This window comes from Microtus ochrogaster, unplaced genomic scaffold, assembly GCF_000317375.1.
Source record: "Microtus ochrogaster isolate Prairie Vole_2 unplaced genomic scaffold, MicOch1.0 UNK51, whole genome shotgun sequence".
NCBI lineage: Eukaryota > Metazoa > Chordata > Mammalia > Rodentia > Cricetidae > Microtus > Microtus ochrogaster.
Genome location: NW_004949149.1, coordinates 2262307 through 2274326, shown reverse-complemented (window position 1 = coordinate 2274326; position 12020 = coordinate 2262307). Strand labels below are relative to the sequence as shown.

General features: G+C 43.2%; 1 long non-coding RNA gene across 1 annotated transcript in view; it reads left to right on the top strand.

Moving 5' to 3' along the window:
• LOC113455501 overlaps window positions 1-12020 on the top strand; it is a 73181-nt gene that overhangs the window by 46512 nt on the left and 14649 nt on the right. The window contains exon 6 of the long non-coding RNA XR_003376602.1: window positions 6617-6779. This is a non-coding gene — a long non-coding RNA (uncharacterized LOC113455501). The remainder of the gene's footprint in view (window positions 1-6616; window positions 6780-12020) is intronic.

The following is a 12020-nucleotide window of genomic DNA, read 5'->3' as shown; positions in this document are numbered from 1 at the left end:
ATGTGTATGTGAGGCCGTGTCTTTTAAGATGAGGCCGGAGAGAAGGCTCAGCAGTTAAGAGCCTTCATTGTTCATGCAGAGAGAAGACCTGAGTTTGATTTCCAGCAACCACGTGCTGGTTTACAACTGTCTCTGACTCCAGTTTCAGGGGCTCTAACACCTTTTTCTGTCCTCTGAGGTCACCAGGCACGCACGTGGTTCACAGACATACATATGAACAAAACACTCATACACATAAAGCAAAATAAACAAATCTCAAAAAAAGAGAGAAATGTTTCTGCTACATAGGCCTGGATATCCTGCAACTTGTTACTTAGGTCAGACTGTCCTGAAACTTGTGGCAATCCTCCTGCTTCTGCCTCTAGTGCCCGGGGATTACAGGTGTGTGCCACCACACCAGACTTAGGCAACTGTCACGAAGGAATAATGATGTGGAGAAAAGCGATCGGGCTCTTAATTGTGGCTTCTGGCCCAAGAAAGGAAATTGTGTCTCATTTGTTCCTGGGATTGAGAATGAGAAGTGATTCATGAAAGCCGAGGGGCCAGCATGGCTACGCAGCCGTTGCTTTCTTCCGCCCCGCATTTCTTCCTCTGGTCTGTCCTCCAGGATCTCATTTTCATTCTCTTACTGAGTCTTCGCAGGGGCAGGGTGAGCAGACAGCTACTGAAGCCTGGGTCGCCTGGAGTGAGTTGAGTCTAATTGGAGCGAGGAGGTGGCCCTCCCCTTTATCCTCTGAAGAAAGAGGAGCTGCTGGGGAGCAGCAATCACTTTCTCCAAGTACTTCAGGAAGTTCAATGCTGCAAAATTTCTAGGCCTTGCAAAGAATAGGAAGTGCTTATGGGAAGTGAAGTTACCATGGTTGACCTCAACCTTGGTTAAGCTTGTTCTCACTTACATCTTCCTCCTTTTGTTCTTAATGCCTGTTCTGAATTAACAAGATCCTTTAGCTAAGCCCTTAATGTTTAGAATGCTGGAAAACCTGTTAGAAGTTCAGGCTTCATAACTGAACTAAACACACACACACACACACACACACACACACACACACACACACACACATACACACACGAGGATTAACTAAAGCAGGGCTGATTTTCTCCTGTTAAAGCTGTAATTTGGCCTAGCGTAGAGCCACACTCACAAACCCTGAATTCTGGGAAGTAAAAGTGGGAGGTTCAGGACTTCAAGGCCAGCCACGGGTACACAGTAAATCCCAGGCCACCTTTGGCTTCTCGAGAACCAGTTCAACTTTCTCCTTACTCTGGAAAAGTAGTCTGACTGCATAGAACCCAGTTCTGAAGACAGTGAGCTGTCGTCCCTGTGGTGTGGAGGACTCTGAGGTCATGACATACTGACAAAGTGCACCTTGGCGTGACTTTACTGCCTTTTTTTCTTGGCCTTATCAAAGATTCTTCCTTCGTTTTAAAAATTTATTCTTAGTTTTATGTGTATGAATGTTTTACCTACACATATACAGTACATACATGTGTGCTGTGTCATAAGAGGTCAGAAGAAGGGAAGGCATTAGGTCCCTTGGCACCAGAGCTACAAGTTACATCCCCTGAATTACCATGTATGTGCTGGGAATCAAACCCTGGTCTTCTGCCAGAGTAACAAGGCTCTAATCACTAAATCACTGAGCTGTCTCTCTGGCAGGTTTCTTTTAAGGATGGGTGGATCCCAGAAACAGAGGTGCCATTTATCTTTCTTTACACAAGAAAAATGTAAAAGGAAGAAAATCCCCTCCAGAATCCACACTTGGGAATGGGGTATGTGGGAGCTCTCACTGGGCAGCCAGGCTTGCTTGGCAAAGCCCTGTAGTATGGGGCAGAGCCACTCACTCTACCCAGGACTGGGACCTCAGTGAATAAAATCTTGTTTTAATTTTGTACCTCCTTTATATTTTGACAGTGTACACTAATGCAAGTCAAGTGGCAGAAAACAGAGATCAGTGTGAAATCCCATCACTCAGGGGTTGTTAATGTTGGCATTTTGTTAAGCATCCCTGCAGGTCATTCGGTTATCTTTACAGGAGCCAGGACTGAACTCCAGGCATTGCACATGCAAGACAAGCAGCCTGCCACCCAGCTCTGTCCACATTCACTTGGTCTCTTAATTGCTTTTCTTTATGTCATTACAATGACAGAGCAACTGCAAACCTGTGTTTTCTTATTTTCCTACAGAATGGATTATTTCCCCATTTGTGATGGACTTGGTGAAAACACTGATGAGGAATATAGTCTATAGATTACTAACCAATAACCACATTCTAAACTACGAGTGGACACCCCGTCCTTTTTCACTGTATAGGGTCATATAGAAAGTCTAGACTGTGGCTACACATCTCTTCCATGATGAGTAAACAGATGAGTCTGTGTTCTAATAAAACTTTATTCACAATACCAGGGCCCATCTGGCACACAGACTATGATCTGAGGACTCTTCTTTGAAGTGATTGCACTTAGTTTCAGTATTATTGTAAATTCTGTAATGGAGACTGTACTTCCTCATGTAGGACCAGATCTGTGAAGACATTTGTAGGCATAATAGTGAAGTGAAGGTCAAAAACCTCCAAGGTTATTTGTCTAGCAGTTTTAGCAATGTATGAAAACTTCACCACACTTTTCTGGTGTGGGAAGTCTTTCTGTATATGTGTTGTTTTTATTAGTTAACAAATAAAGTGTTTCGGCCAATACCTTAGCAGATTAGAGCTAGGTGGGAAAACTAAACTGAATGCTGGGAGAATGAAGGTGGAGTCAAGGAGAAGCCATCTAGCCACCAGATGAGGCAAAAGGTAGAACTTTGCCTGGTAAGTCACAGCCATGTGGCAATACACAGATTAATAAAAATGGGTTAATTTAAGATATAAGAGCTACTTAAAAAGACATTTAAGCTACTGGCCAAACTTTTTTTTTTTTTTTTTACAAATAATATAGTTTCGGTGTGATTATTCTGGTTTTGGGCAGCCAGAAGATGAATGAACACCTTCTATCAACACTTTTCTCTATATTATTGATTTAATGTTAAGTCATAGTTTTGAGAGATACGATACCAACCGAGAAAAGCAGTCTTAATGGTATGCTTGAGACAATTCAAAATTTAAAATAAATAAAAAAAACACTCTTATTGTTTTGAAGGAACAAAAACCCTGAAAGTTTTGTTTTTAATTACAATAAGCACTGTTAACTGCTGAGTCATCTCTCCAGCCTCTCTGGAGTTTTTTTTTTTTTTTTTAATCATAATCTGTAAGGTATAGCATTGTTTTTAAGTGCTTTGCATGGTTTCTTTGTACCCACTTTTTCTCTCCCATCCTCACCCCATCTTTTTGATAGAGGCTTTCACTGTATAGCCTTGGTTGTCCTGGAACTCAATATGCACATCAGGCTGGCCTTAAGTTCATATAGCTCTGCCTACTTGTAGTGAGTCTTTTTCTGTCCCACCAGTCAGCTCACAAATAATGACATGGAGACTTATTACTAATTATGAAAGCTTGTCTAGTAACTATTCTTGTTTCTAATTAGTTCTTATAGCAAATTACCCATATTTTTAAATCTATATTCTTTTACATGGCTCTGTTATCTTTACTTTGCATTTCCCATACTGCTTCCTTTGTATCTCCTGGTGTCTCTACCCTTCTTCTTCCCAGCATCCTCTGTGCCTGGAAATCCTGCCTAACTATTGGCTGGTCAGCTTTTTATTAAACCAATCGGAAGTGACATCTTCATAGTGTACAAAAAATTATTCCACTACACCTGCCTCTGCCTCTGCTGGGATCAAAAGGAGGGTGGCATCATGCCCAGAAAACTTTTTTTATGTGATTACAGATGATTTTGCTAAAAAATTCAGTGCTTTCTGCCACAGTACAAAAACACAATTAGCTTCTCTGTGCTGGTCTCCCATCTTGTGACCTTACTGAACTCACTTTTAGATCTCTGGAGTGTGTGTGTGTGTGTGTGTGTGTGTGTGTGTGTGTGTGTGTGTGGTGGGGAGAGCAAGGTCTTGCATGCCCAGGCTATTCTGGAACTTGCATCAATTCTCCTGTTTCAGCTCCCAAGAGTTAGATACGCTTAGGGGAGTCTGTAGGTGTGATGCTGTTTATTCCTTTAAATGTTTGATAGAATTCTCTGGATTTTAGTCTAAATTATAAGGTGCAACTGTTTAAAGTTTCTCTTTCTTTTTAGATAATAGTTTTTAAGCCAAAGAATTTGAGCATGGTGCAGTTAATTTACATAATAGTCAGATGTGTGTGGAGTCTTAGAAGCTCTGCCCCTGAGGTCTACAGTCTGCGGATACTGCACTGATAACAGCTGATTCCAGGTGCTCACCTTTGACTTTAAGCTTGGATTTGAAAATTTATTAGGTCCATGCCCTGAGGCCTAGTAGGAAAATAACTTTTCCCTGAAAGGATTTATATTTGATTCTGCAAGATGCATGAAGATAGTGCCAGTTTGAGAAAACTTTAACTCAAATTCAAGGCTTGAGAGTCCCTGAGAAATGAAGGCAACAGGGAGTTTAACCTGGGCTACATACGGTTTGGGGCCTTGCCTGTTCCATGGGGTGGGGCTCAGCTCTCTAAAATTTAGATTACTGTGGGAAACTCTTTTACTTGATTAGTCTTTTACTTGGTTTGGGGACTTTGCTTTCTCTTTTCTCTTCTTAGAAGGTTGCCAACATAAAAAACAAAATTTAGGGTGGATCACTACTCTCAAAGCAGAAAGAGTGCCACCTTCATTTCTGTTCCTGGGACCCTGGCCACTTGTGCTCTGGGTGGGGATTGTAATAACTACCAATTTTGACCTTAATTGTATCTCGGATCACTGGGAGACTTATGGGCATGCCTGTGAGGGGTGTTCCAAACCAGGTTAACAGAGATGGGACAATGCGTGGACAAACTGTGAGGAGCACCCATCTGCAGCTGGGATACTGGAGCACAGAGTACAGTGAATGGCTGTGCTCCCTGCAAACTGACTGCTGGAGCAGTGTGACCGACTGCCTCAAGACAAGACTGCCTTGTCTTCCTTCATGACTGCGTAGGAGTCAGAGTAAACTCTGTGGTATGTTGCCACAACAGCGAGAAATGCAACTAATATTAGTTATATGCCAGAACACAGTCCGAAAATGGAGTTGCGCAGGGGCAGGGATATTCCGAGTGCTGGTGAGAAAACTATAAGACAGGACCAGAGTCTTGTGACCTCAGCTTCTTCAAGACACAGATTGGTCTTGGATCGTGCTTTCCTGCCCCTCCCAGGTGTAGCAGACAGGCGTGAGTTCATTATAACTGACTATTTATTTGTTCATATGTCTCTATGGAAACATGTTTCTGCTCTGCAGCTTCTCCTCGTGATTGTACCCTTCACTCAGGCGACCTTCTTAACACTCAGAGTACAAATTGTCTGATGCTTTGAATAAAGTTGGTTATTGCGTGAGGCTTTAGTCTGCCTCATTTTTAGGCCCCACTCTTCCAGGTTTGTGCCACCAAACCAAAAATTACAGTTGATAATTTTTTCCATATTATTATTCCTTTGGTTCTTTCAAGATGTATCTTAGCACTATTTCTTTATAGAACTGTACAATTAAAAACATAAATATTCATTTATATACACACACACACACACACACACACACACATATATATATATATCCATCCCAGTTGGAAACTGAGTTTGGTCTGAATAACTTGATTCAGTGTTGCAGAAAGCACCCTGGACTCCAGTAGCAGAGCAAACCTCACAGACTCCACTCTGTCTGACTGGAGAGCCCATCAGAAGAGAAAGCCAAAGCCTCTGGCTTCACTTCTACTGGGGTGTGTGGGATGGGTTTTGTTTTGGCAGCAGTAAATTCTAACACTGGAAGGTTTGTAGACATGGCACAGGACAGATGAGTAATCCACGGCACTTTCAGTTCATCTCCCTGTGTCCTTGAGTTTCAGAATTCTCTGTGGAACCTGGAGGGGAATGGGTAGCTATCAGAGGGAAGTGGATAAAGAAAGAATTAAGATTTAATTTGTGGTATCAATATAGAGTCATGAGGCAATCTCCCTCCTCCTTTTCCCTGCCCCTCTCTCTTTTCCTCCCTTCCTTCCTCGACTCCATAAATACAAATGTGTGCACCGCAGAGAAGCCTAGGAACAGTGATGGGCCAGGACACGGTGCTGCCTCTGCCTATTTGCTTCTCTGCGTACCGCTTCTTAGAGACAAGGCTAAGTTCATGTTTTGAACAAGAAATGTGCGATGCAGTTTTGAAGATTGGATTATAGTGAGAGCAAGGATGCTCTTAAATGCTGGTGGTGTCCTGTCAGGAGGGCTTAGGAGCCCACTCGGAGACCCCATTGACAACAGACAGGCAAATGAGAGCTTTCTGTAGTTGGTCTGAGTCATTTCCTGTCCCAGCAAGCAGGCTGAGTGGGGACTTGAGTTTTCCAGGTTCGCCTGAACCAATTACAGTTAAGAGGTTTCCAGCTTTATCTCATCAAGCATAAGGAAGAACCAACATGCCCCTTAGCACAGGTGTCTTGGGATACTTCTGATGACCTCTCTCAAAGATGACAAGATTTTCAAAAACAATTATATGTTCTCTTATTATTCTTTTCTATTGCTTTTTTTTCTTAGTGTGCAGCTAGCATTTAAATGCTTTGCTTACTACCCCACCACCTCCACCACCAATGTCTCAGACAACCCAACACAACAGCCGACAGGACTAGCTCTAACTCCTAGGTGGGACTCTTACTTGAATGAAAAGCATCGAGCAGACAGGAGGGGCAGAATAGGGCATCTGGCAGGTATGTGGTTAATTCTTTCAATTCTTTCTTTGTTGACTGATCTTTAATTTGGTGTAGCAGTGTTCCACTGCAAGTATGTATGCATACCAACTGTGTGCAGTGCACTTCTGAATGCCACAAGAGGGTGATGGGTCCCTGGAACTGGAGTTACTGATAGCTGCGAGGTGCCACGTGGGTCCTGGAAACAGAACCCCAGTCCTCTGCTAGAGCAGCCAGTGCTCTTAACCGCTGGGCATCTCCTCAGCCTCCCCTCCATTCGGTAATTTGTTCTGCGAGCACACATTAGGAAGAATTTCTCAGGCAGATCCTATATTATGGACAGAGACACATAGAGAAAACAGCAGCCTATGGAGGAGGCCGGGTGATCAGCCTCACCGCAGTATGAGTGTTTGGCACGCCGAATGCCATTTAGGGCTGTGTTTGGTACACGGAGTCAGCTATTGTCAGAGCGGGGAAGGCAAAGTGCAAAGGAAGCACGTAAGACCAGCCAGTGTTTTTCCTCCAAGGGGAAGCCATCGAGCTGAAATCGAAAAGATCAGCAGACATTAACTCAAAGAAGATGATCCGAGAGAGGCCCTGTAGGTAGAGGAGAGCCTGGACTGGACCACGCAGGAGACAGAGCTCCAAGAGACTGAAGACAGTCAGTAGAGCCAGAATGCGAGCAGAGAGTGAGAAAAGGACATGGCAGGGGTCAGATGTTTCGAGACCCGAGAAACTAGTTACTGGTTCCGTTTTGAACTTGCACTCATTAGAAGCAGAAATTGTTACATAGTTTTTCCTGGATCAGTGTTTGTGTGCATGTATGCGTATGCGCATGCGCATGCCCGGGACTTTGGTGCTACATTTAGGTGCAGGGGTCAAACTTTGGCCTATTTTGTGAAATGCTGCGTGGAAAAGACATTTGTGGTTGATCAACAAGTGCAGAGGGGTTCGTCCAGGAACACACTCTCAGTGTTACTGCTGGGAAACACATCTGGTGGCACAATGAAGCTGCTGTTATTTCGTCCCTTGTAATCTGGTTTTCATTTAGGGGATATGGTTTCAGCACTACGTAGGCCTAAGGACACCCACAAAGGCTGTATAGTCAAACCACCCCCTAGCCCCGTAAGCATCTTTGGACATGCAGGTTGCTGCTCTTTATCTCCTTTTCGGTGTTATGCACAGACTACTGCGGCAACTTCTGGACACTTAGGCTTTGCCCTACAAACTTTTCGAACTTGAATCCATGCACCAATGTTCTCCAATGCAGGGCAATATTTCCATTTAGTGGTCACCAGCGCCCCCTACTGGGAGAATCAGCTCAATCACCTAAATACCAGAAGGCGGGGCAGGTGTTTCATAATTTGCTAGGAGACTTGGCTATTAAGTTTTGAATAACTCTGATATAATTATATGGGGTCAGCTTCTCATCTGGTGTATTTCCCAATTACCCTGCATTAAAGACATAAAAATTTAGTCTTAAAATTGGGATTGGAACGGAGGCTGCTCTTCCTTAGGAACCAGGTTCAATTCCTAGCATCCACGTGGTGGCTCAGTGACTCTGCTCCCAAGGTACCAACACTCTCTTCTGACCTCAAGAGACATCAGGCACATACCTGATGCAAAACATACATGCAGGCAAAACACTTAAACGATACTAAACTTTAGCCTAAACAATTGGAATTGATCCTCTGGAGATATCTTGCACCACCATCCTGCTTTAAGAACACCTGGACTTCTCAGGATACCGAGTCCTCTGTTGTCTTGTGTTCCCTTATTTGTGGGAAAGGAAATTTCACAATAGTGCCAGAAACCAACTGCCGAGACCCGGTAAACAGGTCTAAACAGGCATTTGATGAAGCATCATCTCCTTTAACAGACGCACAGTTAAAAGCAGCTATGGAGTAAGAATGCCCGTGCAGCGAGTGCCGTGCGCTCCTCACCTAGTGTCCCCCTGTTGACATCTGCCGTCCCCACTGTATTGTGTCCCAGCTAAGGACTGCATTCCTCTGGTGTGTTTCCATAAATGCCCCAGACTCTATTTTAGTTTCTGTCTTTGCGCTTTCCCCATGATCTCAAGAAGGCTGACACATATACCTAATAGTCCTGCCTCTTGGGCTTCTCTGGTCTTTTGCCAATTTCTGTAACTTTGTTAGGATGATGGTGTCACCTGGCAGTGTTTAGGAGGACTTGGTCAGGCGTTTTGTAGAATGCTTCTCACTCTGGATTCGTCTGAGAGTTCCATCATGGGGTTTTTGGAGAGGAGGATCACAAAGGCTACCATGTCATCATTTTTCAGTCCTATCGTCTCAGGGGACCTTGCAATCAGCATGACATCACGGCTGTCTGTTAGACATTCTGCCACAGCTACCTTTTTGTTCTTCCTTTTTGTGTTAGTTAAAGGTTTTATTTATTTAGTGTGTGTGTGTTGTGTGTGTGTGTGTGTGTGTGTGTGTGTGTGAGAGAGAGAGAGAGAGAGAGAGAGAGAGAGAGAGAGAGAGAGAGAGAGAGAGAGTTGCCAATTGTGTGCAGATGCCTGCAGAGGCCAGAAGAGGGTGTTGGGTCCCCTGGAACTGGAGTTACAGATGGTTGTAAACTGCCATGTGGGTGCTGGGAACTGGGTCCTCTGGAAGAGCAGCCAGTGCACTTAAGCCCTGAGCCATGTCTTCAGTGCCTTTTCATGTCAATTTAAATATCTTCTTTCATAGTTTATGTGGACAAAATTAATCTATTTCTTATCTTTCTTTTCAGACAAGGAAAGACAAGTAAACAATGAGTGTTGATAATCAGTTTTTTTTTTTCCATTGCTGGGGATGGAACCAAATGGGGTAATTTGAATGTGATTGGCCCCCATAGTCCCATAGAGTGGCACTATTAGGAGGTGTAATTTTGTTGGAGAAAGTGTGTCACTGTGTGTGTGTGTGTGTGTGTGTTGTAGGGGGTTGAGGTTTCCTAAGTTCAATTCCCAGCAACCACATGATGGCTCACAGTAATGAGGTCTGGTGCCCTCTTCTGGCTTTCAGGCGCACATGCAGACAGAATATTGTATACATGATAAATAAATATTTTTAAAAAATGAAAATTAAAATGTTAAAAAAAAGAGTTATCATGGTCATGGTGTCTTTTCACAGCAATAGAAACCCTAACTAAGACAGAAGTTGGTACCAGGGACTGCAGTTTTGTTCTGATAGGCTGGGTCATATTTTTGCTTGGAGGATTTTGGACTTTGGTATTTGGGATTATGAAAGCAGAGGAATGCTTTAAGCACTGTTTAATGGGCCATATTAGTTGGAGCATGGAAAACAGAAGTTCTAAGAGTTTGGACCATTGGGGGCTCACTCATGAGGTTTCAGAGGAGAATTTTAGTAGTTTCTTTACGATCTTTCTTGTGATATTTTGATGAAGAAGGTGGTTGCCTTTTGTTCTTGTCCAAAGAGTCTGCCTGAGGCTAAAGTTAAGAACTTTGGATTAATTCCATTGGCAGAAGAAATCTCAAAACAGTCTAGTTTAGACTCTGCCATTTAGTTATTAGTGATAACTCTAATGAAGATTTATAATAAAAAGGAATGTCGGGCGGTGGTGGCACATGCCTTTAACCCCAGCACTCGGGAGGCAGAGGCAGGCAGATCTCTATGAGTTCGAGACCAGCTTGGTCTACAAGAGCTAGTTCCAGGACAGGCTCCAAAACCACAGAGAAACCCTGTCTTGAAAAAGCAAAAATAAATAAATAAATAAATAAATAAATAGGAACAAGCTAAGCAAAGTAAATTATAAAATGTAAATTTTGAGGAGAAAAAGAGCACCAGGAAGTGTAACAGAGCTAAATCCTGTGTTCAAGGAGATAAACAGATTAAAAAATGGAATTAAGGAAGTGGTGACCTCAAGGCAACATCCCAACCTGCTAAGCTTCCAATTTGTGAAAAGGAACTAAAGAAAAGTGTACACAGAGGCTGCTCATTTTTTTTCCTGGCCACCGAGACCCGAATAATAAAACAGAAACTATATTAATTACAACACTGTTTGGCCAATAACTTATGCTATTTCTAGCTAACTCTTACATTTTAAATTAACCCATTCTGATTATTTTGTATTTTACCATGAGGCTTGTGGTTTACTGGTGAGGTTCCAGGGTGTCTGTCTCCTTTGGCGGCTACATGGCATCTCTCTGACTCTGCCTTATTTTTCCTCTATCACTGCTTGGAATTCCCGCCTTGCTCTATTCTGTGCTGCCATAGGCCCAAAGCAGCTTCTTTATTAAATAATGCTAATAAAACATAGTCACCGCATACAGAGGGGAATCCCACATCGGAAAAGCTTAGAGCTGGGTGTGGTGGTGTAGCCTTTAATCTGAGGACTGGGAATGCAGAGGCTTGAGATCTCTGAGTCTGAGCTAGCCTGGTCTAGAAATCCAGTTTCAGGACAGCCAAAGCTTAGGCAATGAAAGACAGAAAGCTGATGAAATTGCAATTGAACAAGGGGGCCATATTCCAGAACCAGCAAGCAGCAGAACTTGCCACGTTTGGCTGCTTGGATCTGGCTTTAGAGTCAAGAATAAAGGAAATGGGTTATGAAATTTGCCTTCACACCTAAGGAAAGCTGCTGAGGCCAAGCATGTGTCAGGGGTGTCCCTGAACGGAGGCCTAGTAGAGAAGCCATTGCGTGAAGCTGTGAAGGTGAAGCCTGGATTGCCTTGGAGACCCCAAGATGTTTGACATGCTGAGCCATGGGATACATGCCGAGAAGAGCTACTAACAGGAAGTGGAACCAGCCCAAGAGAAAGAAGTGTGCTGCAGTCAACGTAGGGTTGCAGCTCTGAAGAGTGTTCTGACATCAGACATGGAGATGCAGAGTTTGGACTTTGCCCAGCTGATTTTTGGGCTTGTTTTGGTCCAGTATTTCCTCACAGTGCTCCCTTCCCTGTGTTTTGGAATGGTTATGTGTATCCTATGTCATTATATGTTAGAAGTATGTGATCTGCTTTTTGGTTTTGATTTTTACAGGTGATTACAGTTAAAAGATTTTTTAAAAGTCTTACATTTTTAAACACTGTTAAGACTGTTATAGACCCCAAAAACTCTACCAAAGAACTCCTACAGCTGATAAACAACTTTAGTAATGTGGCAGAATACAAGATCAACTCCAAAAAAATCAGTGGCCTTCCTATACACTAAGGATAAGGAAACAGAGAGGGAAATCAGAGAAGCATCACCTTTCACGATAGCCACAAATAGCATAAAATATCTTGGAGTAACTCTGACCAAG